General features: G+C 44.7%; 1 protein-coding gene across 3 annotated transcripts in view; it reads left to right on the top strand.

Moving 5' to 3' along the window:
* Window positions 1–6,523: 6,523 nt before the first annotated feature.
* Window positions 6,524–24,352, top strand: part of SLC39A14 (solute carrier family 39 member 14) — a 45,555-nt gene continuing 27,726 nt past the window's right edge. For 2 of the 3 annotated variants that reach the window (XM_027077437.2, XM_027077438.2), the window contains exon 1: window positions 6,525–6,681. The gene's annotated coding sequence lies outside the window, so the exon portion shown is untranslated. Of the gene's footprint in view, window positions 6,682–24,352 lie in introns of all 3 variants that reach the window. The other variant, XM_053216436.1, reaches the window with a different exon arrangement.

Below are 24,352 nucleotides of genomic sequence, written 5' to 3'. Positions count from 1 at the left end.
GGCAAGGACATTTCTGTATGATATTGTAATGATGGATAGATGTCATTATCTATTCATCCAAACCTGTAGAATGTGAAACATTAAGCATCAACCCTGATATAAGTTATGGACTTTGGGTGATTATGATGTGTCAATGTAGGTTCATCAGTTGTGACACATGGGTCATTCTGGTAGGGGATATTGGTAGTGGGGGAAGCTGTGTGTACATGGGAAATCTCTACTTTCCACTCAGTTTGTGTGAACCTTAAATTGCTCTAAAAAATAAAATATTTTTTTTTTATGTGAGTAAACTAGGGAGACCTCTGGCAACATGGCAGACTGAACTGACCATACTGACAAATGTTGGCCAAAATAGAAAAAAAGATTTTTTCCTTCGGTTAGGTAGCTGAATTTGGGGGGAAATGGAATGGGGAATGGGAAAGGGAAAAGGAAAGAAAATATCAAGGTACAAGAAAGAAAGGGAAGCCAGAATGGTAATAGCTGATTCCAACACAGCTCCCAGGGATACAGACAAAAATGCAGGAGCAGGAGCCCCCAGGATTCTTGTTCCAGTTAAGGATAGAAGATACGGTCTCACACCGTATGAGGTACAGGATCCCAGGACTGAAATCTCTTGGATGAAGAGAGCTGGAATCTAGAAGGGGAGTCAAGGGTCCCTGCCAACCATCAGCAGCAAGGAACTCCGGGGTAAAAAGGCATTCGTGAGAGATCTCAAAGCTTGGGCCACATGTAGGTATGTGCAGGCTGAATTTATATTAGGAGCATGTGGAAGGATCACAAGCTGAAAAATTACCACGAAGATTGGCTCAGACTGGTGAGAGACGTTGAGCCCTGCGGAAACAAGTGCAAAGTCAATTGAATTGCAGCCCAAAGAGGTATAAATGGGAACTATGCAAGAAAAGTGACCGGAGGAGGAAAAAAAGAAAATGAGAAAGTTGATGTTTGTCTGATAGGAGCTCTTGCAGCTTAGAGAATGAGTGACACAATATGAAAAGGTAGGATTTTCCAGAATTCAAGACAAATATCAATCCTCTACTTGGAGAAACTGAGGATAAAGAAAAGCACATTCACTTCTAGATGTACTGCACTGAAACTATAGAACCCTAAAGACAGAATCTTAGCAACAGTTAAGAGGTGAAAGACATTGCTTATGAAGTTCATCAAACTAGCAGCAGACTGTCATCATTCAACAATAGATGCTTAACACAAAAGGAATAATAAAAATGCAGCATCAACTTAGAATTCTTTTCCCAGCTAAACATTCATGCAAGGGACAGGGCAAAAACAATGATATTTTCTAATAAAGATCAGAGCAGAAATTAATGAAAGAATAGAAAAACGAGAGAAAATCAACAAAATCAATTTTGAAAATATTTAAAAAGTGGGCAAACCTCTAGCTAGTTTGGCAAAGAAAGAAAAGACTCAAATTACTAAAATCAGGAATGAAAGATAGGGGATTACTGACCTGACAGAAATAAAAAGGATTATAAGGGAATACTATGAACAATTGTATGCCAACAAACTAAGTTATCTTAGACGAAATGGGAAAATTTCTATAGTTGTTACTTAATCAAGTGTTATTTTTACCATTTGGCTTTTTTTTTTTTTTTTTTTTTTTGTGTGTGTGTGTCTGCTGAAAGCATTAGATGAGAACAGAAATGACTGAGGCTGAAAGGATTCTAGCTCTTTTGGCTGACAGAGTGTGGAGTGCTGGTGCTCTGACATGATTTTGGGTAAACCAGAAACTTACATTTCCTCTGATCCTCTTAAATTCATTAAAACATGCAAAAACATGAAAAACTTGGAACGCCTGAGTGGCTCAGTCGGTTGAATGTCCAGCTTCAGCTCAGGTCACGATCTCACGCCCCGTGAGTTGGAGCCCTGTGAGTTGAAGCCCCGCGTGGGACTCTGTGCTGACAGCTCAGAGCCTGCAACCTGCTTTGGTTTCTGTGTCTCCATCTGCCTCTGCCCCACCGCCACTCGTTCTCTCCCTCTCTGTCTCTTTCCCCCCTCCTCTCTCTCTCCTTCCCTCAAAAGTAAATAAACATTTAAAAAAAAATTTTTTTTTTTAAATTAACATGGAAAACTCATTTTTCCCGTTGAAACTATCTTACCTGGTCATTGGTTTCTCTCTCCAGTCTCTTTCAACTGTTCTGAGAGCTGAGAAGTAGAAAGGGGATCTTTGGCCCACCCTGCTGATCAAGTTGCCTACCTTGTCAACAGAAACCACAGAGCGAATTTTTGTTTTCTGAGTCCCCATCCCATTTTATACACGCTCATAGCTGGGGTTTTATTTCTCTGGCTTCTTCCCCAAGGCTGTTTCATTGGCTTCAGCTATGGGTAATCTGCATATCTTTTGGCTGGTAGCTGTGGTACCTTGTCAAAAAGGAAATAGTCAAGAAAATGTCAGGTTTTTGTGCTTAGTTCCCTTAAATATCATCCAACTTCAAACTTTTAGTGAGCTGGCCTATTCATTCATCCATCAAATACTGAGAATTTCTTACATGCAAGATGTTATGTTAGGAGATGCAGAAATCTTTGATAATCCAGACAGTTTAAGGTCAAATTAAGTTAGAAATAAAACTGAAATAAGGGGGAAATGCAAGTACCATAAACCATAAAATGTGGTGGGTTTTTTTGTTTTTTTAAAATAGGCTCCATACCCAATGTGAGGCTTAAACTCACAACCCTGAGATTAAGAAGTTGCATGTTCTACAGACTGAGCCAGCCAGGCCTGAACCATATAAAATATTTTAATTCTATGCATCATAACCCAATATTGGGTCCTGAAATCAATTTAGTGGGCTTGTTATCACTAAAAAAATATTGAAGCAGGGGCACCTGGGTGGCTCAGTTGGTTAAATGTCTAACTCTTGATTTCAGCTCAGGTCATGGTCTCAGGGTTCATGGGTTCAAGCCCTGAGTCTGGCTCTTCGCTGACAGTGTGGAGCCTGCTTGGGATTCTTTCTCTCTCCCTCTCTCTCTGCCCCTCCTCTGCTTGCACACACACATGTGCACACACACTCTTGCTCTCTCTCTCTCTAAATAAACTTGAAATTGAAGTAAAATATAAAATATCAGTACATTGCATGTACAGTGAAACCTTAGATTGCAGGTAATTCTGTGAGTGTTCTGCAAGATGAGCAAACATTTCTAATAAATTTTAACTTGATAAAAAGTAATGTCTTGCAATATGAGCAGTATGTGATGCCAAATGTCACATGATCACAACTGAGCCAATGGTTCTTCTCTGTCTCTCGCTGCGGAATTGTGGGTGATTGTCTTCCATGCTCTGATGCTGTCTCAGGCTGCAGTGTTTGGCAGAAATCAGTGAGTTTTCAGAACATTGGAAGGTGCCCACAACTGGCACTAGTGTGTCTTTGTCACTTCAGAGCACCTATGGACAGTCCTTTGCTTTTCCATACAAGAGTAAGCTTAAGAATGCTTGGCTTCATTCTAGGTCAGGCTGCCTGCAGATACAGACCCTTTCCTCTGCTGCCTTATTGCCAGTTATATTAAATATAGGATATGACAAGAGTTTATTAATACTGTACTGTAGTCAACATCCGTGCAAGGGTATACAATGGCCCCCGTGCAGAAAAATGTTGAAAAGAAAGGCAGTAAGAGGAAGGAGATGATTATGGTGGAAGTAGGAAATCACTGAGAAGTACGAAGGAAGTTTGTGAGTGGCCAAAATTGCAAGATTTTGTAAGAAGTCTACATCTGCATTTCTTCTTCAGAGGAGGAGGGGGAAAAGGTGGAAGAATCACTCACTTCAAATGATATTAGGGAGGTGTGTAAAATGTGGGAAACTGCAAAATTTTGTAGAAAAACACCACCTGAATAAGTCTGTAGCAGTGTGAGTGATGAAACTGTTTAACAACAACGCAATGTCACATTTCCACGAAATCCTCAAAAGGAGGCAAAAGCAAGTGTCATTGGATAAGTGCCTTGTTAAAGTTGCTTGAAAAGAAGAAGATTCCATTGAGCCAATAGATAGCAGTGATTCAGTTAGTGATAGTGAAAGTTGTCCTACACAATAACCCTCACATTAGCCACAAAGGTTTTCAAGGTAAGTGTGGGTTAATTTGTTTATTTTTCTTTATATTTTGTATTTTCTTTATTATTTTGTATTATATTATTGTAATCATTTTTACGTGAATATTTTTGAGTTGTGGAACAAATCATCTGAGTTTCCATTATTTCTTGTGGGGAAATTCACTTTGATATACAAGTGCTTTGGATTACAAGCATGTTTCCGGAATTTGTGAGCGAATTATGCTCACAAACCAAGGTATTATTGTATTAGGGAAATTCTGGAAAACATTTGTTTGCTATAATGTTATTTATACTGGAGTTGCCGTGTAAAATATTTTTTAATGTGGGTTACAGTCAAAAGAGTTTGAAAGGATAGGTCAAATGTGCCACAGAAGAATCAAGAAGCTTTCTGAAGGGAAGTAGCTTTGAAAAGTTAGAATTTTAATGAGTGGAAATGTGGCTTATAAGAGGAAAAAGGCATATTATGCAGAAAGAAATATAGAATTGTGGGCCCAAGCATGGCACCAGGCATAAAAAATTGAGTACTACTCAGCAACAAGGAGAGACTTACGGTTCACCTGAAGAATTTTGTGTGGGGCTGGATGTGAAGAGTTAAAACCCTTTGATTTTAAGCTATGTTAATAATTAATTGTATTCCCCTAATGGATTACTGATAGCTTATCAGTTTTGGTGGACTTTGGCAACTCTACCCTTCAGTCTGGTTGCAAACAAGTGAAATGCTGTTGTAGGCCCTGTGGTGGGGTGTCTTGTCCTGCCTCCTCCTGTCTGACAGGAGCCTTCTTGCCTTGTTTCCCTGTGTGTAGTGCTGACACCTTGCCTGGAAAAGCCATGGGATTATTTTTGGACCTCAGGTTTAAGAAAAGATTAACACCCCTGTGTAATATGCATTTATAGCCTTAAAAACTTTTCAGAGCTGTATGTGTTAGAAGCATTCTTGTTTGATTTAGTCTCTGGCTCAGCTGCTCATTCCCTTTCCAGTACTTTAAGAAAAGGAAGGAATGGTATAGACTGGACCATTTCTGACAGCCCATTGGAGATGGGATTAAGTCCCAATGGATGACATAATGTCTGAAAAATACTCTGAGTTTAACCAAGAAGGACAAATATAAAGGGTTATTACAAAGATGAAGGGGCTCTGAGGGAAATTCTGCAAGAGATACCATTACTTTGAAATCACTTGGAAAATGAGAGGACTATCACCCCACCCCTTACCCAACTGGAGCACCGACTGTAATTGCAGGATGAGAATAATTCAATTTTAGAACAACCAGGGCCGGGCTAGTCTCTTCACGAGTGGCATAAACAATCTGGCCTCTTCTGGCTTTGTTTCAAGGCTTTCTTTTTCCCTCTTTACCCAGTCCTTAGGAACAAGCTGCCACTGAACTCTGGATTCTCCCTGCTACATGCTCCAGAGATTGTCTGCACTGCCAGCATGAGGGTTCTTCTCTCCAGAATTTGCAGCATGGGATACGGGGCCCCTTCCCTGTGCAAATTCACAGAAACACTAAGTGCCAGCTAGGCACCAGACATTGAGCTACAACTGGTACCTGGATACCAACTGGCTACAGTTCTGCTAGAAGACCTTTCCTGTGGGTCCCCTAGACCCAGGTGGCAGCTGGCTTAGCTGTAGAGGAAATAATCCTGATGTCCACCAGAATAGAACAATGGGCGTTTAATGGGTGGCTTATTTTCTCAAGAAATTTCCATTTCCGAGGCTTGATATCCATCTCAATAGGACTATCCCACAACAGAGGAGACTCCTAGGACACGCCTCACCCCCAAATTAACATTTCTCCCTGACTGGGATTCAGAAATGTGGTTCCCTTAAAGAGCCTGATTATTGGGGGGGGGAGGGGTTGTGCGACATTTAATTGGAAAGTGAGTATAGTATGGTTTACTTGGAACTTGAACAGGAAATTATTTTAATTTTTGTTCTTTTGGCTGGTTGAAATATGGAGAAGAAACATCGTCTATGGGGCGTCCCCTTTTAGGGCACATTTCAGAATTGAGTTGGAGGTTGAGAAGCTTTTTACATTAATCAAAAGTGTTAAACTATAGACATACATATTAGGTGAGTAGCAGTCTTACTGCTAAGGGATGGAGGCCAGGTTGTAAGAGGTTCCCACGTGGAGAGGGAAAGGTCTAAATGGGAGTTTCCAGAGGAAGGAGGAGTCAGTCTGTGGGCCTAAGTGAATGAAGAATGGAATTCGCAGAACGGTTACAAGATGAAGCTGGTCCGCCTAGGATCCCGGAGAGCTAGGTCTCCGCCTGGGCCGGCGAGGTGCCGGCGCTGGGCCGGGTGGAGCGCGCGGCGGGCTGACAGCTCGCGCACGTCGCCCTATCGTGGGCCGGGGCCCCACGTGGCAGGCCCTGGGGAGAGCAGGGTGGGGCGAGGGTGGGGCGGGGCCCAGGGTCGGGGGTGGGCCCTGTCGCTGACGCGCAGGCTATATAGCGGGGCATGCGCGTCGTGGCGGGGACGGACGCAGGCAGGGGGGCGAGGGCACGCGGGCTACCCGCGCGGACGCACCGACCGAGCTGCCGCTGCCGCTGCCGTTGCGGGCCGCCGGAGGGCCAGGCTTGTGAGGTTGCGCGGGGCCCCGGTGGCGTCCGCCTGAGCTTCAGGTGAGGGCGGAGAGCGTGCGTACCGGCGGGACCGCGCAGTGCCCAACCGTGCGGCATCGCGCCGACAAACGGCGCGCCTCCAGCGCTTGGGGTCACCGGGTGGGGGTGGGGGGGTGGGAGTGGGGGCCTGGCGGCGCCGAGGACCGAGAGCCCGTCTCCGGATTCCGAAGCCTCGGGTTAGAGCAGGGAGGCTCCCGGGAGGATCAGCACATGGGCCCGGACGCTGGATGGAGGCGACACCTGGCTGGGGTGCCACGATGGGGGATACTTTGTGGTGAGGGGAGGGGGTTCGCAGCTGCACTCCTTTCGACTGGAGATCGCGGGATGTGGGAGCTAGATAGAGAACGGTGTTCGGCACGTAGACAGCCGCACTAAAAAGCCGAGAGGCTTCCTGAAACCCGCAGATAGGAGGACAGAAAAAGCAGAGGGAGTAGATGGGCAAATCTGGTGGGCAGTTCTTGGGGCAGCTCCGATGGGACACTGGTCTCCGGACTTTGCTTTCTGGGAACTGTGTTCCTACCCTGGCCAGATCACCTACCAGCTGGAGAAAAAAAATGCCGCGGGTTTTCCGGCCGACTAGTAGCAGGAGCTGGAGAATGGCACTGGAGCCACTCTGATAAACCCTGAGCTGGCTTTAGCCATGGGCACGGTTTTTTGTTTTTTGTTTTTTTTTTTTTTTAGCTATTTTTGGTCCTACCGACCAAGTTGGGAGCTATGGCTCAGGCTGCCCTCTCTTGGTGGGTTAGGGCAATGGGACAAAATAGCCATCCAAGCAGTTTCAGGATATGATTCTGAAGTTCAGTTAAAGTAAAAGAAAAATTTCCCAGCTCGGGGTTGTGGCTTCGGGTTTGAGGCTCTAGTGTCTGCCAGGGCCTGGGTGTCCAATAGGACGCATGATTTGATGAGGGCAGAGTGCTCACCTGGGGCATAAGGAACATAGGGGCAGGAGCAACTTTGCACCTGACTTTTCTTCTTGGGTTAGGGTTAGGATTTGTCTTTAGAGTCATTTTTCCCTGGAAACCCCAGGCCACGTGGGTAGGCTGCTGGGAAGTGGTGGTGGTAGTATGTACTGGAGACTGGCCTGGCTACCCTGGTCTCTGTCCTAGCTCTGCCTCTAACTTGCCCTATGACCTTGGGAAGGGGTAAGTGCTAAGGTCAGAATAGATCTTTTATCCAAAACATCTGTGATTAATCCTTAAGTCTTAAACAAGAGCCAGAGAAACTGAGAGGATCTTGATGATGAAGCAAGAGAAAGAATGTCCAGAATTGTGACTTTTATAGGGTGGAATTAAAAACTAATATTCCATTTCTTGTTGGAGGCTCAGAGGTGAATTTTCATATATCATGGATAGCTAGGAGATAGACTAGTGGTACTCCTTCTTCCATTGGTCTGCAAGTATGACTAAAGGGCACCAACCGGAATTAATGGCTTTGTCATTTAGGCAAGAATAAGAACTGCAGGTTCTATGACTCTCAGATGCATCCTCACCCCTCTGGTTAGCCAGTACACAGGGCCTGGTCTGTGCTCAGCCCTTGGAGTAGCCACTGCCAAGTGCAAAGAGGGGATGAGGCCTGGCTCCTGTAGACTTTTGATGGGGAGAGAGAACATCCAGACACGAAGAATAAGGTAGCAACGCAAGAGAGGCCACGCTGTTGTGTTCTGTTAAGTTCAGAGAAGACAGCACTCTACTAAAGATGGTATGAGGTGGTAGGAAAATTCTGGACTTTTGAGCTAGATGAATCTGTTCAAATCCTGGCTCCGTCACTCTCCAGCAGGTTTCCTAACCTCTGTGAGCCTGTTCTCCCTGCCGTGAAGCATGTTGTGATTGTGCCTGGGACATGGCAGAGGTTTGTCATCATCACAGTCATCATTATCATCATCTGTGTGGGATGGGGTGGATTATTTAGGGGTCCCAGAAGCTTTTAGGTAGGTTGGGTTGTAGGAGTGGTATGAGCTCAGACTTAGTGTTGATTCATCTCCTCCTTAGGAACATGGATGCAATTTCCCTGCTTTTCTGAGTAGGCCACTTTTCTGTGCCCTGCTGGAGATTGTCCCACAGAATCACTGGGCAAAAGGAAAAGAGATTTTTTTTTTCCGCCTTTAGTTTTGGGAGCTACTCTGATTTCTTCAGGTTATAGAAGTATTCCTTTTCTGCGCTGATAATAGGCTGGAAGGACTAACATTGAGTTGGGGGTCTGGGCACTGGGTATATATCAGTCACTGGGCTTGTTCTCTTTTCAAACCCTGCTCAGTCTTCCTTTTTCCCTACCTGCTCAAACCCACTTTATTCCAGAGGAACCTGAATCCGTGTACAATATTCACAGGATCTTGGGATCTAAATGGTAGTGCTGTGAATAGATTGTATATGTCTGGGAACTGGGACTTCCTTCTCTCTACTGTGCTAAAATAATTCAAACTATTTGCAGTGGATGCCTGAAGAAAGTAATGCTTAGGCATTTTGCAGAACTACAGACAATAGGATGTTGAACTGCAGGGACTTTGGGAATCTTCCAGTCTAGTCTCTTTGTTTTACAACTAAAGAAACTAGGTCTAGAGAGGTTAATTGGTATTCCCAAGTCACATTGCTTGCTAGTGACCAAGAAGCTTGATGGAGAAGACCAAAGACAGGTTCTGTTTTTATTCCTAAGTGTAATGATGAAATTGCTGATGATTCTAGTCTTTTCCTTAAAAACATGAAGAGGAAAGGAGCCAGTTATCTTGGTGCTTATTTAGGGGGAAGGAAGGTCCTTTGCTTTTGTAGATAGAAGTCACAGCACAGTCATCTTCTTCTGGAGGAGTCCTGCTTCTCTTTCCAGAATGCCTTGAGACATGCGAGGATGGGGTGTGGAAGGGTCATGCCACTGGGGCCCCAGCCAGGACTCACTAGATGTCTACAGTGGGACTTTTCTGACCTCGAGGCTGGCAGATTGGCGGCACGCCAGCAGATAAGGAGTCCAGAGTCTGCTGCCAGCCAGGGGCCTTGTGCACTCCGGGGGAGCCAGCAGGGCAGCCTCACCGCAGGGTCTCTGACGCCTACCCTTACTGTGGTCACCAAGGCTCCCAGAGACATCCCCTTACTGGGCCCAGCTAACATCCAGAGACAGAACTCCCTGTGGGTTCTCTGGGACCCCCACAAGGGCAGGAGGGAGCGTGGCCACAGAATCAGCCTGAAGAGAGCTTGGCATGCCCAGCTGTGGGAAACTACATTCCCTGCCTTGGAAAGTCCAGATCTGACTGTGTTCTCAGGCCTCCTAACTACCTTCCTCCAGGAGAGTGCTGGGGTTTGATGGAACAAGGTGACAGTCTTGAATTTGTTACCATTGGGTCCCTAGGGGCTTTTAGTCAAGGCACTCAGTAGTTTTAAAAAGTCAGCTTAAAGTAGGGAGTTTTAAAACAATCCATGTTTTATTTATTTATTTATTTTTATTTTTTTTTAATGTTTATTTATTTTTGAGACAGAGAGAGAGAGAGCATGAACAGGGGAGGGGCAGAGAGAGAGGGAGACACAGAATCTGAAACAGGCTCCAGGCTCTGAGCTGTCAGCACAGAGCCCGATGTGGGGCTCGAACTCACGGACCGTGAGATCATGACCTGAGCCAAAGTCGGACGCTTAACCGACCAAGCCACCCAGGTGCCCCAAAACAATCCATGTTTTAAACAATTCATTTTACTTTAAAAACATATGCATCTATTTTTCTTTATTCACCAAAACTGATTTAGGGCTGAAAGGCCTTTTCTTTGGGTTTCTAGGTACTCTAATTAAACTTGCAAATTGTATATAAAAATCACACCTACACATATCACCTGCAATTTCACGTTTCCTTTTATTAAATTTTTTCACTAGGCTATATGTTCACATAGTTCAAAAATCAAAAGGTTAAAAAACCAACAATACATGTACACACAACATACCGGGCAGGCAGTGAAACATTGTACCCCTGCCCCCTTTTTCTTACAGTTGGTTCAAGTTAGCACTTTAGACATGTTGTTTAGCACCTTGCTTGTTTCACCTAGCAACTGTATAGGATCTTTCCATATGGGCACATAGAACCCTTGGGTCATTCTTTTATTACACCTGCACAATATTCAGGATATGGAAGTGAGATAATTTTTTAACCAAGATATGTGGGTCACCTCTCTCTCTCTCTCCCCAGCCCAGAACTTGAGTTGGGTTGTTTCCATTATTTTGTCTATTTTGCTGTTATGTCCGAGGCTGCAGTGAATAACTTTGTTCAAATGGCATTTCCTACAAGTGTAATTATGACTCTAGAAGAAATTCTCAGAAGCGAGGTTGCTGGGTAAAAATATATATATCCGTTTATTAGTTTTTCTTAAAGAAGTGAAAAGATGTTACATATGACTCCACATGCAGAAATCTACTTTCTAAATACACTTACCTAACTTAGTCTTTTTTCCCCTCATTTGTAACCTGTCTTTCTAGATGAGCAGTTCTCAGACTTTTTGATCTAGGATTCTTTAATATTATTGTCTTTTGTGTATGTGCCAAATCTATTGATATTACTGTTTTAAAAATTAAAGCAAATTAAAAAAGTTTTCATTTAAAATAATATAAGGTCATTACATGTTAACATTAAAAGCATATTTTAATGAAAATGTTCTCCAAAATTAAAAAAGGAGAACAGAATGGCATTGCTTTTACATTTTTTGCTGATCTGCAGGATTTCAAAATAGTGATTTATTACATGATGAGATAGAGAGATTATAATAAGTCTAATGTAAGTTTGCTGGTAAATATTCAGTTGAAGTCCTGAGAATAAACTGAGTTAATCTCTGAAAACACACGTTTATACCCTAAACTTTTACCTTGGAAATCTCTACAAAACTCAAGACCACTATATTCACCACACTTCATTTAGCCTCTGAAACATGAGCATGAAAAAGCTTTTAACATTTTAATATTATTATAATAAAAATAGTTTTTACCTGACAGCCCTCCTGAAACGGTCTCAGGGACCCCAGGTTGTCCTCAAAGACCAGAATTTCAGAATTGCTTTTCTAGATCACTTAATTTTCATAGAAATCAAACCTTTTCCTTTCTGCACTTACATTTCAGTTGCTGTTCAGTTATAACCACAAAAACAAATGGAACCAGCATGAAAAGGCTTGGGCATAGGCACAGCTGACTTGGTAAATGTGACTGTGACTGGTGGCAGCAGAGGGGCAGTTTGCTGAAGGCTGGGTGGGGGAGGGGGACAAGCCAGTGGAGCTCAGCTGAGAGCTTCCACTCGGGGAAGACAGGCAAAACACTGTCTCTGTTCTGAAGATGCTTGTAAACCCATGTGGAGATGCTCCAAGAACACGTGGAAGTTTATGTGCTATCTTGTGGGTTTGTTAAGTGACGTTGAGTGGAACAGGTGAGCTACTTAAGCAGGCTGGGAGAAGGTGAAGTGACTAGGGCAGGAGTGGTCTGGGAAGGCTTCCTGGAGGTGGAATTAAGCCACGTTTTGAAAGTTATGGAGAAAGGAGAAAAGGAGGAGGAGCCCTAGAGAGAAGGGCTGTGTGAATAATGGCAGAAAGATGTATTATCCTGAGGCAGGGGGTGATCATTTTAGGGCAGGGGCTGATAGAGGGAAGAGCAGGTGACAGGCATGGCTGGAAATTTAGGTTGGATACAGGGGTTTTAGAGGGCTCTGGGCTCTAAGGTACTGATACTCTCCCAGAACACTTAGCTGTTACCATGTCAAAGACTTACTGCTCTGTTTCAGCAGCCCGCCCTCTCTCTTGGGGTTCAGACTGCACTTACCTAGAACAACTCTGTGGCCCCAAATCTATATCCTTTGCACCAGTCCACTGCTACCTCCTGCCTCCTTCTAGCCCTCCAGAGGCAGGGAACACCTTTTTATCCCATCTTAACACAGCCCTCTCTACCTTAAAAGCCTCTACCACAGCATCCCCAAGCAACTGTTTGGTATTTTTTAAAATTTTATTTTGGGGGCGGCTGGGTGGCCCAGTGGGTTGAGCGTCTGACTTCGACTCAGGTCACGATCTTGCGGTTCTTGGTTTGTGTTTGAGCCCCGCATTCGGCTCACTGCTGTCAGTGCCTGCTTTGTATCCTCTGCCCTGCCCCTCTCTCTGCCCCTCCCCTGCTGGCACCCTCTCTCTCAAAAACAAACATTAAAAAAAAAAGAAAGAAAATTTTATTTTTTTCTGATTATCAAAAGTAATGCATGCTTGGGGCACCTGGGTGGCTCATTCTGTTGAGCGTCCAACTTTGGCTCAGGTCAGGATCCCACAGTTAGTGAATTCAAGCCCCACATTGGGCTCCCAGCTATCAATGCAGAGCCTGCTTTGGATCCTCTGTTCTCCCCCCCTCTCTGCCCCTCCCCTGCTTGTGCTCTCTTATAATAAATAAAACATTAAAAAAAATAAAGTAATGCATGCTTAGTATAAAGAAGTATTGGAGAAGAAGAATTGTAATCCTGCCACCCTGAAGCAACCTCTGTTAACGTATTGCACATTTCCTTATAATTGTTTTTTCATGATACAATTGCAGGGATCCTAACCTTAGCATCAAAATTTCTCCTTAAGCATTGGGTCTGCATTATGGCTCTATAATAACCTAGGTGACCATTTCCTCTTAAACTTTTTATTTTGAATTAATTTTAGATTTAAAGTGGCAAAAAATGTAACAGTTCCTTCTATCCCTCATCCTATAGTGCTTTTATCAAGAACAGGAAATCAACATTGGCAAAAAAAAAAAAAAAAGTTTTTAACATTGGCAAATATTATTAACTAACCTGCAGGCCTTATTTGAATTTTACCAGTATTTTCGCTGATGCCCTTTTTTTGGTTCCAGGATCCCACGTTGCATTTAGTTGTTACTTCTCCTTAGTGTATAACAGTTCTTCTCCTCTAGTGTATAACAGTTCCTGTGTCTTTTCTTCTTAGAATGGGGTTGTGCATTTGGGGCAAGAACATCACAAAAATGATGTTGCATCCTTTTCAGAGCATCCTATCAAAGCATTCATGATGCCAGTATGTCTTATTACTGGTGATGTTTTCCTGGATCACTTGGTGAGGCTGGTGTCTGCTAGACTTCTGCACTGGCAAGATTACTTTCTCCCAAGGTGACTCCTTTGCCTCAAATCCCTTTTGCCAGGATGAGCCTATCTCCTTCAAGGGCTCACCTAATTAGTTCTGGTCATATAAGGTAATTTCTGTGTTGTTTTTTTTTTCTTTAGTTTCTCTTAATGTTTGTTTATTTTATTTTATTTTGAGCATGAGTGGGGGAGGGGCAGAGAGAGGGAGACAGAGGATCCAAAGTGGGTTCTGTGTTGAGAGGAGAGAGCCCGATGAGGGGCTCAAACTCATGAATTGCAACTCATGACTGGAGTCAAAATTGGATGCTTAACCAACTGAGCCACCCAGGCGCCCCGACAATTTCTCTGTCTTAAGATCAATGAATTTGGTTAGCTGACACCAGCAAAATCCCTTTTGCCAGATTATGTAACACAATAACGGGAGTGGTATCTCCTGTTTGTAGGTTGTGCCCGCACACCAAGGGTGAGGGTTCCTGGGGGTCATCTTAGAATTCTGTCTGCCAGCCCAAGAGAACCCCAGATAAAAGTGATCAGGCCTTAATTCTAGCATCAAAATATTAGTCTCCAATGGCTGCTCTAGCAAATTATCACAAACTGGGTGGCTTGAAACAACAGAAATGTACCCTCTCCCAGTTCTGGAGGCCAGAAGTTTGAAATCAAGGTGTCAGCAGTACCACATTCCCCCCAGAGGCTTGAGGGGGCCATCTTTCCTTGCCTCTTCCAGCTTTTGTTGGCTCCAGCTGTTCCTTGGCTCACTCCAGTCTCTGCCTTCATCTTCAGATCTTCCACTGTGTCCCTCTGTCCAAATCTCCCTCTTTTATCTTGTAAAGATACCAGTCATTGGATTTAGGGCCCACCCTAAATACAGGATGATTTAATCTCAAGATCCTTAACTAATTATATCTGCAAAGACCCTATTTCCAAATAAAGTCACATTCTGAAGTTTTGGGTAGATAAGGATTTTGGGGGATAGTATTCAACCCACTACACTCACAATAGGGGGAAATGTCCTTTGTAGACTGTCATTCACAGAGCTGCAAAAGAAAAGGGAGGTTTCTTTTTAAAATCAAGACAGAAAGCAGGCCTTGATACTGAGGCAAGGGCCTGGCCTCAGCCTGCCTGCTCCCATCCTGTTGACACAGATCTGGAAACCAAGTATAAATTATATAAATTAAAAAAAAATTTTTTTTTTTTTTGAGAGGGAGACAGAGTGTGAGGAGGGGAGGGGCAGAAAGGGGGACACAGAATCTGAAGCAGGTTCTAGGCTCTGAGCTGTCAGCACGGAACCCCACATGGGGCTTGAACTCATGGACCTCAAGATCATGACCCAAGCCAAAGTCAGACGCTCAACCAACTGAGCCACCCAGGCACCCCACCAAGTATAAGTTATAAAGCTGCTCTAAGAGGCTTTTCATGCTTGGAATCCAGACGCTTTGCAATCCCAACAACTTGCCTTTGCAAGGAGCTCTCACTGAGTGCTAGTTTCCCTGTAGGATAGACAGGGCAGAGATTGTGGGACCCATTTGGCAGAGGAGGGGGATCTGACTTCAAAGAGTTGAGATAAATCACAGAATGTTAAAACTAGTCTGCGTCTAGTCCGGCAGTCCTGAAATGATCTCTCAGAACTAGATGTACAGGTACCTGGATCTTGCCCAAGAAGTTCTGATCCCAGAGAACTGAGGTTGAAGCCCTGCTCACTGGGGCGGCCAGGTTAGGGAACCAGGCACAGATGTAGTCCAGCCCAGGGCAGAGGAGGACTGCAATCTATCTCCACACTCTTAAGTGAAGATCTTTAAAAAGGGGAGGGAAAAGCCTTCCCACCTGGTCATCATTAAGCCTTTCCCATTTCCTAACTGGACTCTTAAAGTTAACTTTCTTGTTAAAGTAATACATGTTCATTGTAGAAAATGCAGATGAATAAAAAGGTAACAGAAGTTACCATTAAAGCCACCATCAAGAGATAACAATTATGCATTTTTAGTTTTTTTCTGTGAATGTATACATTTTAAGGAATGTCTGTGCCTATAGTTTTATAGGCTCTGTTTATTTTTTTCCACTTAACATATCATGAACATCTTTCCATGTTAATCTTTCCCCAAATAGCTAGCATTTATCGAACAGTTACTGTGGATTGGGCAATGTATTTATATTCAGTGTCTCATTTACTTTTTTTTTTTTTTTTTTTAATGTTTATTTTGAGAGAGAGCATGAGTGGGGAGGGGCAGAGAGAGAGGGAATCAGAGAATCCCAAGCAGGTTCCGCTGTCAGGGCAGAACCCGATGCAGGGCTCAAACTCAAGAACCATGAGACCATGACCTGAGCTGAAATCAAGACTCCCTTAGCCTAGTGAGCCACCCAGGTGCCCCTCATTTACTTCTCTTACCTGCTTCTCAGGAGGGACTGTCAGTAGGCTTTGTTTTTCTGTGTAAGGAAAATAAGTCTTGAATTTCTGACTTGACCCAAGCCCTGAAGCTAGTAAAAGCAGATTCAAGATTGACACTGAAGTCTGTCTCACCCAGAACTGAAGCTCCTAACCTCTGTGCTCAAACTATAAACATTTTGTTATATGGATTGTGGTACCTTACTCTAGTAGTCCCCTTCTATTGTGTACTTATTTATTTTATTTAAAAAAAAATGATTAAGTAATTTTTGAGAGAGAGAATGCAAGCAGGGGAGGGGTAAGGGGTGGGGTGGGCAGAAGATCTGAAGTGGGCTCTGCAGGGTCAGCAGACAGTCTGATGCTGATGCAGGTCTCAAATTTACAAGCCGAGCCACGAGATCATGACCTGAACCGAAGGTAGACAGTCCTTAAAGCCTAGTACCCCCTTTCAAAATGATTTCCATAGGACGAATTCCCAAAGGGAAGTATTGGGACTAGACAAGATGACTTAAAAGTTTTTTTCTGAAAGAATGAATGTATGAGAATAGCCAAAAACAATTGAAAGAAAATAATGGGGCACCTGGCTGACTGCAACTCTTGATCCTGGGGTTATAAGTTCAAGTCCCACATTGGGTGTAGAGATTACTTAAAAATAAAATCTTTAGGGGCGCCGGGTGGCTCAGTCAGTTGAGTGTCCAACTCTTGATATCAGCTCAAGTCATGATCTCACAGTAGTGAGATGGACCCCTGCATCAAAGCTCTATGCTAGGCTCCTTCTCTCACTTTCTCCCTCTTTTTTTTTAAAAAAAAAATTTTTTTAAAAACATTTATTTATTATTGAGAAACAGAGAAACAGAGCATGAGCATGGGAGAGGCAGAGAGAGGAGGAGACACAGAATCTGAAGCAGGCTCCAGGCTCTGAGCTGTCAGCACAGAGCCCAATGCGGGGCTCGAACTCACAAAGCACAAGATCATGACCTGAGCCAAAGTCGGACCTTTAACCGAGTGAGCCACCCAGGCACCCCTCCCTTTCTCCCTCTTATTCTCTCCCTCTCCCCTACCCCCTCTCAAAATAAAAATCTTTTAAAAAATAAAAAATGAAGAAAGTAGTGGAGTTAGACTTGCTTTACCAGAAAAAAAAATTTTTTGGTGACATTGGGACAGGATAGGTAAATGGAACAAAATAGAAACATCCAAAACTAGACCTCAATACGTGTAGGAATTTAGCAAATAATGACATTGTTTCTTACTAGTTGCAGTCTGATTTTGAGCAAATATTCTATGTTTCCAAAGTAGGGAGTTTCATGCAGTGTCTTTTCCTACTCTGAAAAGCTGCCCTTGGTCCTGTTATAATTAGGGAAGTCCTGTAGGCTCTATCGTAACTAAGTTTGTTGAGAAGATTAAATGAGCATGAGAACAAATTGCTTAGCCATGGTGCCTAGTAGACAACAATAAATCCTAGCAATTCTTACTGTAAAATTAAGGAAGAAAGAATTGTGGGTAAGTTACAGGGGTATTTAGATGCAAATGACAGAGTCCAATCCATGCTGGTTTAGCAGATAACATATAAAGCATCTGGCAATTATCTGTGGGAGGTCCATGTTCCTGCTTGGTGCTGCCTGGGAGTCCCAGGCTCTCCTCTGTGTATATTTGTGCTCGCCATCCTTTTGCAGGTAGGACTTTGTTCTTGTTTTCGCTTGCCAGCCTGTCCCCTTGAGCAGGAAGGAGGAAGGGAAAGAGATGGCACCCGTGTTTTATTAGCTACAACAGCCAACTGTATTTGACTTTATCTCTGTTCTTTTATCTTTTATAGACTCTATGGTTGAGGTTTATAAACAGAATAGACTGTTATATTGGATAATTGGGTATTTTAAGTTAAATTTTCTTTCTTACACTGTGACAAATCAAATTCTAGAGGACAGATTGAAATTTTTTAACTGCAAGAAAATACATGGGGTACCTGGTTGAGCGTCTGGCTTCACCTCAGGTCATGATCTCATGGTTCCTGAGTTTGAGCCCCACATCACTGCACAGCTGTCAGGGCGGAGCCTGCTTCAGATCCTCTGTCCCCCTCTGTCTGCCTCTTCCCTGCTTGCACTCTGTCAAAAATAAAAATAAACATAAAAAAATATAATTATAAATCAGGAAAATACAGGTATAGATTTCTATAATTTCAGAGTGGGGAAGGATTTTTCCAAGCATACTACCTAAAGCAGAAACCTTAAAGGATATGTGTGATATATTTACTTTGATTCTATTTTTTTTTAATTTTTTAAATGTTTTATTTATTTTTGAGAGAGAGACAGAGCATGAGCAGGGGGGTGCAGAGAGAGAGGGAGACACAGAATCTGAAGCAGGTCCCAGGCTCCAAGCTGTCAGCACAGAGCCCAACGTGGGGCTCAAACCCACAAACCACAAGATCATGACCTGAGCCTAAGTCGGACGCTTAGCCGACTGAGCCACCCAGGTGCCCCTAGAATACTATTTTAATAGTCAATATTGGTGAGTATCTTAGGAAATAGGCATTCTTTTACACAGATATTAGAAGTATTAAATTAGTTAAACCTTCAGAAGGGTGGTTTAGCATATCACGTAGTAAGTTCTTAATAAATATTTGCTGACTGCCACTGTGGGGCACAACTTGCTCCTGGATCTCACTGATTACTTTCCTTCTGCGAAGACCCCCTTTACCCCTTAGGGCCTCTCCCGTGTGCCCTGCTGCCAGATGGAGGTTGAGGGAGGAGGCAGTCAGCTTACCTGAAGGCCTTTCTCTACCACCACCTCCCCTGCCCCAGGATTACTGAGCTGTCCTCCCAAAGGGAGGAAGGGGAGGATAGACCCAACAGCTGTTTTTTTCTCTTTTTTATCGGAAGCCTGAAAGGTTGGTTTGTGAGGAAAGGGGGTGGGGTATGTTTGTGTCCTGCTAGTCAAGAAAGCCCTGTAAATCATGGGGGGCAGGGCACTCTCATCCTTTCCTGGAAACTAGACGGCTCCCAGCCAGCCCTGTGGACTCCAGTTTTCTTAGAGCACAGAGAACATGAGGCCTGGGGCGAGGTGGAACCATGTTGGTCTGGGGAAGCTGGCTCTGCTTTTCTTCCAGGGGATGAGCCAGAGGCGTTAGGCCCTGAAATCCTTTGCTGCCTCTTTCTTTCCCGCTGCTCACAATGGCATGTGTCTGTGCTCTGCCATCCCAGGCCCAGGTGACATTGATTGGCAAGTATATGTTTCAGTGCTGACCATTTTTCTCCAATGTTGGAGATGTTCCATATGAGAGGCCAGGCAAGTTCTCAGGATACTAGGCCCCTGGTTAGTTTCCAGGGGCAGCAAGCCACGACTGTTGTCATCACCTTTCCCAGAAAGGTGCAAAAAGTACAAAGTCACCCACTCCTCCAGACTTGGGCCACTAGCCAAAGTGGCTTCTGGAGTAACCTGACCAGCCCTAGGAACAGAGATTGTGTCCCAGGCCCTGCACCTCTCTCTTCAGCCACCCCCACATCTTGCAGACACTGTGGGGATGCCTCCCATGGCCGAGGCCTTGACCACGGCCAAACTGTGGTGTGTGCACAGCCCTGCCGGCCAGATTATGCTTGTGACCTTGACTATTCTCACACCACTCCCTCTTGGCAGCCACTCATGAGCCCCTCCCCCTGCATTTCAGGATGTGTGCAGTTGGCACATTTAGAGGTTATGTGCAACTAGGCTGAGACTCACAGTTTCCATCAGCAGCTGAGAAATTCTAGAAACAGCCTGTACTTGTGGAGTTTCCTTAGGTCCTTTTCTTCCCCTGCCATGGGAGAAAAGTTATCATGTTATTTTCGGCAGGATTATCAGATGGTTGCCCATTGTTGCACGTTTGTCTATGGAGTTGGAGGGAAGGGCGGCTGCCTGCCTGTGCCTGTTTCTCCCCCACCACCTTCCTCTTGGATCCCCCACTACAGTTGATGTTTCTCTTCAGTTTCTCTGCCTTATGTTTTTTATTCCAGCTCCAGACAAACTTCTCTGGCTCTCTAGGGGTCTTCATCTCTACTTAAGCTACAGGAGAAGGGGTCCAGTCCCTAAGGTTGTTAATAGTTCAACTGTGGATAGAGACCAAAGAACAATACGATTCTAAACTGTTGGCAGCTGGGAAATTAACACTTTCATTCAGCAGGTATTTTTTGGGGGCTGACTTAGTGCCAGCCACTCATTCCTCCACCCTCTGGGAGGGTCATAGACCTGGAATCTGCACCACTGTAGAGCTTACACTGTAGTAGTAAGAGACAGAAAATAAATATGTAATCAAAACCAGAGAAAGAAGACTATTTTATAGATAGTGACATACGCTAGGAAGAAACTGAAAATGTGTGTTGGGATTCTGAATGACTGAAAGTGGACTTTTTTCCCTTTTGAGTCATCTGGCCATCCACTTTGTAGAGGTGACATTTGAACTGAGGCCTATGAAAATCTAAGGGGAAAGCACTCTAAGCAGAGGAAACAGCAAGTGCAAAGGCCCTGAGCTCAGAATGCATATGCTACATTAAAGGGACAGAAAGAAGGCTGGGGTGGCTGGATCCTAGTGAATGAGAGGACTCAAAAATGTCAGTGGGGTTGGCAAGGGACAGAGGACAGTTTAGGTTTTATTCCATTTGTACTGGAGAGCCATCAGAGGGTTTAAAGCAAAGAAAGTGCTGTGATCAGATTTTTAGTTTAAAAGGATGACTTCTTTCATTGAGCTATCCACTTAAGATTTGGGCACTTTACATGTGTGTACTTAAAAAAGAAAGGACTGACAGCATGGGGGTAGGTGCTCAGTGGAATCTGGAAGGCTGGCTAAGAGGTTTCATTTCAACCAGCCTTTCAACATTTCCTCCACTCAAATTCCCTGTGCTCCATCGGCTTTACAAGGAAAACTGGAATGGGCTCTTGTCCTCAGGGAGTTTACAGTGTAGTGTCTTCAGTTTCAGACAGTCCTTCCAAATCTTCCTGGAGGGGAGAGATCTTGAAGAATGAGTGGTATTCACAAGGCAGTTGTTATTAACATCTTGTAATGTACACTCAGTGTTAATGTAGCAGTAGCTGACTCACTTTTGTTTACTATTCTTCCATTGTGCGAATTGGTTTGTTTATTCATCCACTCCTGCTGATGGGCTTTTGGAGTTGCCTCCAAAGCTTTTGTTATTGTGAACAATACAGCCCTAAGAATTACTCTCTTTTTTTCTCTTTGTTTGGGGTGGAAAGTTACCCAAACTACAGCATGTCTGAATTGCAAGCTAAAATCAGAAACCCTTTCCAGGAGGCAGTCTGATTGCCCCTTGGCATTGGGGTTGGGGTTGGCGAGAGAGGAGTAAGCCTTTAAGTCTGGTCAGAATGTTGATCCCTTTTTAATAGGCAAGCAGTTATAGGAGGTAGGGGAGTGGAAGGGCAAGTGGAAATAGGAAGTCACTTCTGTACCACAATGCCCAGACTGCTGCCATACCCACAGCCTTGAGGATATTTTAACCTGGGGAAGGGGAGCTGTACCCTTTGGGTCTTTTGTTGGCCCTGGTCTGTATCTGAGTGTGATAGGAGCCAGAAACCTGGTTGCCTTTGCTCTGGAATCCATCTGTTTGTGCTCTTGACAGCCTCTCTAGAGCTCTGGCAGAGAAGGGACCATCTGGAGGGAAAAGGGTCAGATCCTCATGCCCTCCTTTGCTTCTTTACAGAGGGGGCTTTGGGAAGATAGTCGTCTACTCCTGCCCTTAACTCCTTGGCTGTAAGCAGGCAGTGAAGTCTATCCCAGCCATTCTGTAATCTCTAGAAAAGGTGGGGGTATATCTGCATACCATATGCAAGTTCAAATGAATATTTACATATTCATGCAGCAAGTACTTCTCTAGGTCCTGGCAACCCAGGACTGTTATGAAAGACCTGGGAAGTTAGCCTAAAACATTAGAACCAGCCTGGCCTTCTAGGAGAGGATACTATCAAGACGGGGTTGTTGGGAGCCAGAGGAAGGCAAGGGTGTTTACTGGGGTGGTAGGGCCTGTGCTGGGGAGGGTTTGGGGTCAGGGAAGGAGCTTTGGCCTGCAGGTCAGCCTTCTTTTTTTAAACAAACAAACAAACAAACAAACAAAACACATCAAGGCCCTCATACCTTGTGGAGAAAGTGCTGGAAACACATGCGGACTTTCTGACAGGCATTTCTAACAAGTTAATCAGACTTCCTAGCCTGTGGGTTGCAGAGACAGGAGGTGCTGGGGTAAAGTGGGGCAGAGGCAGGATTCCAGGTGGAACCCAGGGTCCAGGCCAGAGAGTAGAGGCAGGTTATGGTGAAAAGATAGAGCCTAGTTGCACGGAGCCTTAACTACAGGTGGAGGGACTGAGCTCCAAGTTTGCTGTAGGGTGGAGGGGAGTGCCCAAAGTTAGCATTATAGCAGCAGGTAAGGTGGCATGGGGCTGGGGAGGGGAGGGGGGGGGAGGGACGGAGTGTGTAAGCAGATAGCATGAAGCTGTGGGTGGCACTGGTTTCTCTTCAGGAATGGTAGAAAGAGGGACATTCTGGTCACATGGCGAGGCCCACAGTGAGGAAGCAGAGGATGTGGTAAAGCCTTTTGCTTCAGTAATCAGATGGTGACTGCCAGTAACCTTGGGCCAGTGATGAGCCATGTGGTCAGTTTGGACAGTGGGAGGGAAAATGGAGGAATTACGATTCAGGAATGTAATTACTCAGTGCCCTTCCCTTTCCTGCCACTTTCCCCGATTTGGAAATATGGGCTTTTTCTTTCTTTTCCCCAGTAATCCCCTTTCTCATGAGAATAAGGCTCATTTATTACTCTGCTGAGAACGAATTACTTTGATGGTCACTGAGAAATCTAAGACCCCAGATGGAGCCTATGCCTGTCTATTGGGGCCTCTGGTCATGTGCAGGAGCAGTAGCTGGGCAGGAAGGGGTTGCCCTCTTTGGTGAAGAACTCTGGAACTCTAACGAAAGCTCTAGATCTTGCTCTGAGAGCAGTGGTCCTCAGACTTTAGGATGCATCGAGATCACCTGAAGAGTTTCTTAAACTAGATTGCTGGGCCCCACCCCAGAGTTTCTGATTTAGCAAGTTTGGGTGAGGCTAAGAATTTACATTTCCAACACACTTCCCTAGCTGATGGTGATGCTGCTGGTCCAGAGACTACACTTTGAGAGCCACTTTTCTGGAAAAATCACACACAGTTCAGCATCTGAGCTGTAGAGATTGGCAAGGTCCAGAGTCTTTGAGGAGCAGTGGGGGGCTTGAGCGGGCTTGAGGATGGAAGGGTTGTGAAGGGGGAAGTTAGTGGTGCAGCAGGACATTGGAGGGGAGGGGTGGGTGGAGCAGCTGGCCTCAGGGCAAAGATAGGCTCCGTCAGACCAAGCTGTGGAGCTGCCCAGGGCCTGGCTTCTATAGAGAGAGCTTCACTGCGCCAGGAAAACCCAGCATGCCTCTGCTGGCTGTAGCTCAGGGTCTTATAAAGGCTCACTGTCTGAGAAGAGCCCACCTCACCTACCAGAGGGAGCCTGAGGCTCAGAGGATAATTCCTAACCCATTTCGGGAAGAAGACAGCATAAGAGACTTCTTGTCAGAGCCGTTGGTGGCCAGTTCTGCCCACAGCATTGCTGCCAGGGAGTTTGGAGTTAGCATTTACAAATGGCCCTCATATGACAGCAGGACAGTTAAGCAGACTGGTCTCAGCGTGATTTAGGAAATGATGGCGGTAGGTGGGTTGGTCTTCTCGAACTCACTCTGATACTTTGGTTATGAGGACAATGTTGTGGCTTATTCCTCCCCTAGTAGCGGCTAGAGAGGAGCCTATTCACTTCTTTAATGGAAAACTATGAGGCCAGTGGCTGCAGTGGCAGAGGAAGCACCCCAGGCTGTGTTGAAACAGGGAGAAAGAAGCCTGGCTCTTTAGACCAAACTGAGTGCTGTGTTCTCTCAGCTGGCCACCAGAGAACCTCCTGGTCCCCCAACTTCGGTTCTTAATCACCTCACGCCCCTTCTCCACACTGCAACCAGGCTGATAAACTAAAGCACAAATCTGATCACGTCTCTACTGAAAATGAGGTCCAGACACCTTAACGTGGCCTATAGGCCTTGTCCCTGCCTTGGCCCCACGAGACTCTGAAGTCCTTACATGCACTATATTAACTGAGTCTTTCCAAACTCAGCTACATTCTGGAACATTCCACCTCACCCCCATTCCCTTTACTTTTACCTGACCTGCTTTTACATGTCCTTCATGTCT

Source organism: Acinonyx jubatus, chromosome B1 (assembly GCF_027475565.1).
Source record: "Acinonyx jubatus isolate Ajub_Pintada_27869175 chromosome B1, VMU_Ajub_asm_v1.0, whole genome shotgun sequence".
Classification (NCBI taxonomy): domain Eukaryota; kingdom Metazoa; phylum Chordata; class Mammalia; order Carnivora; family Felidae; genus Acinonyx; species Acinonyx jubatus.
This window is presented reverse-complemented; position numbering and strand designations above follow the sequence as displayed.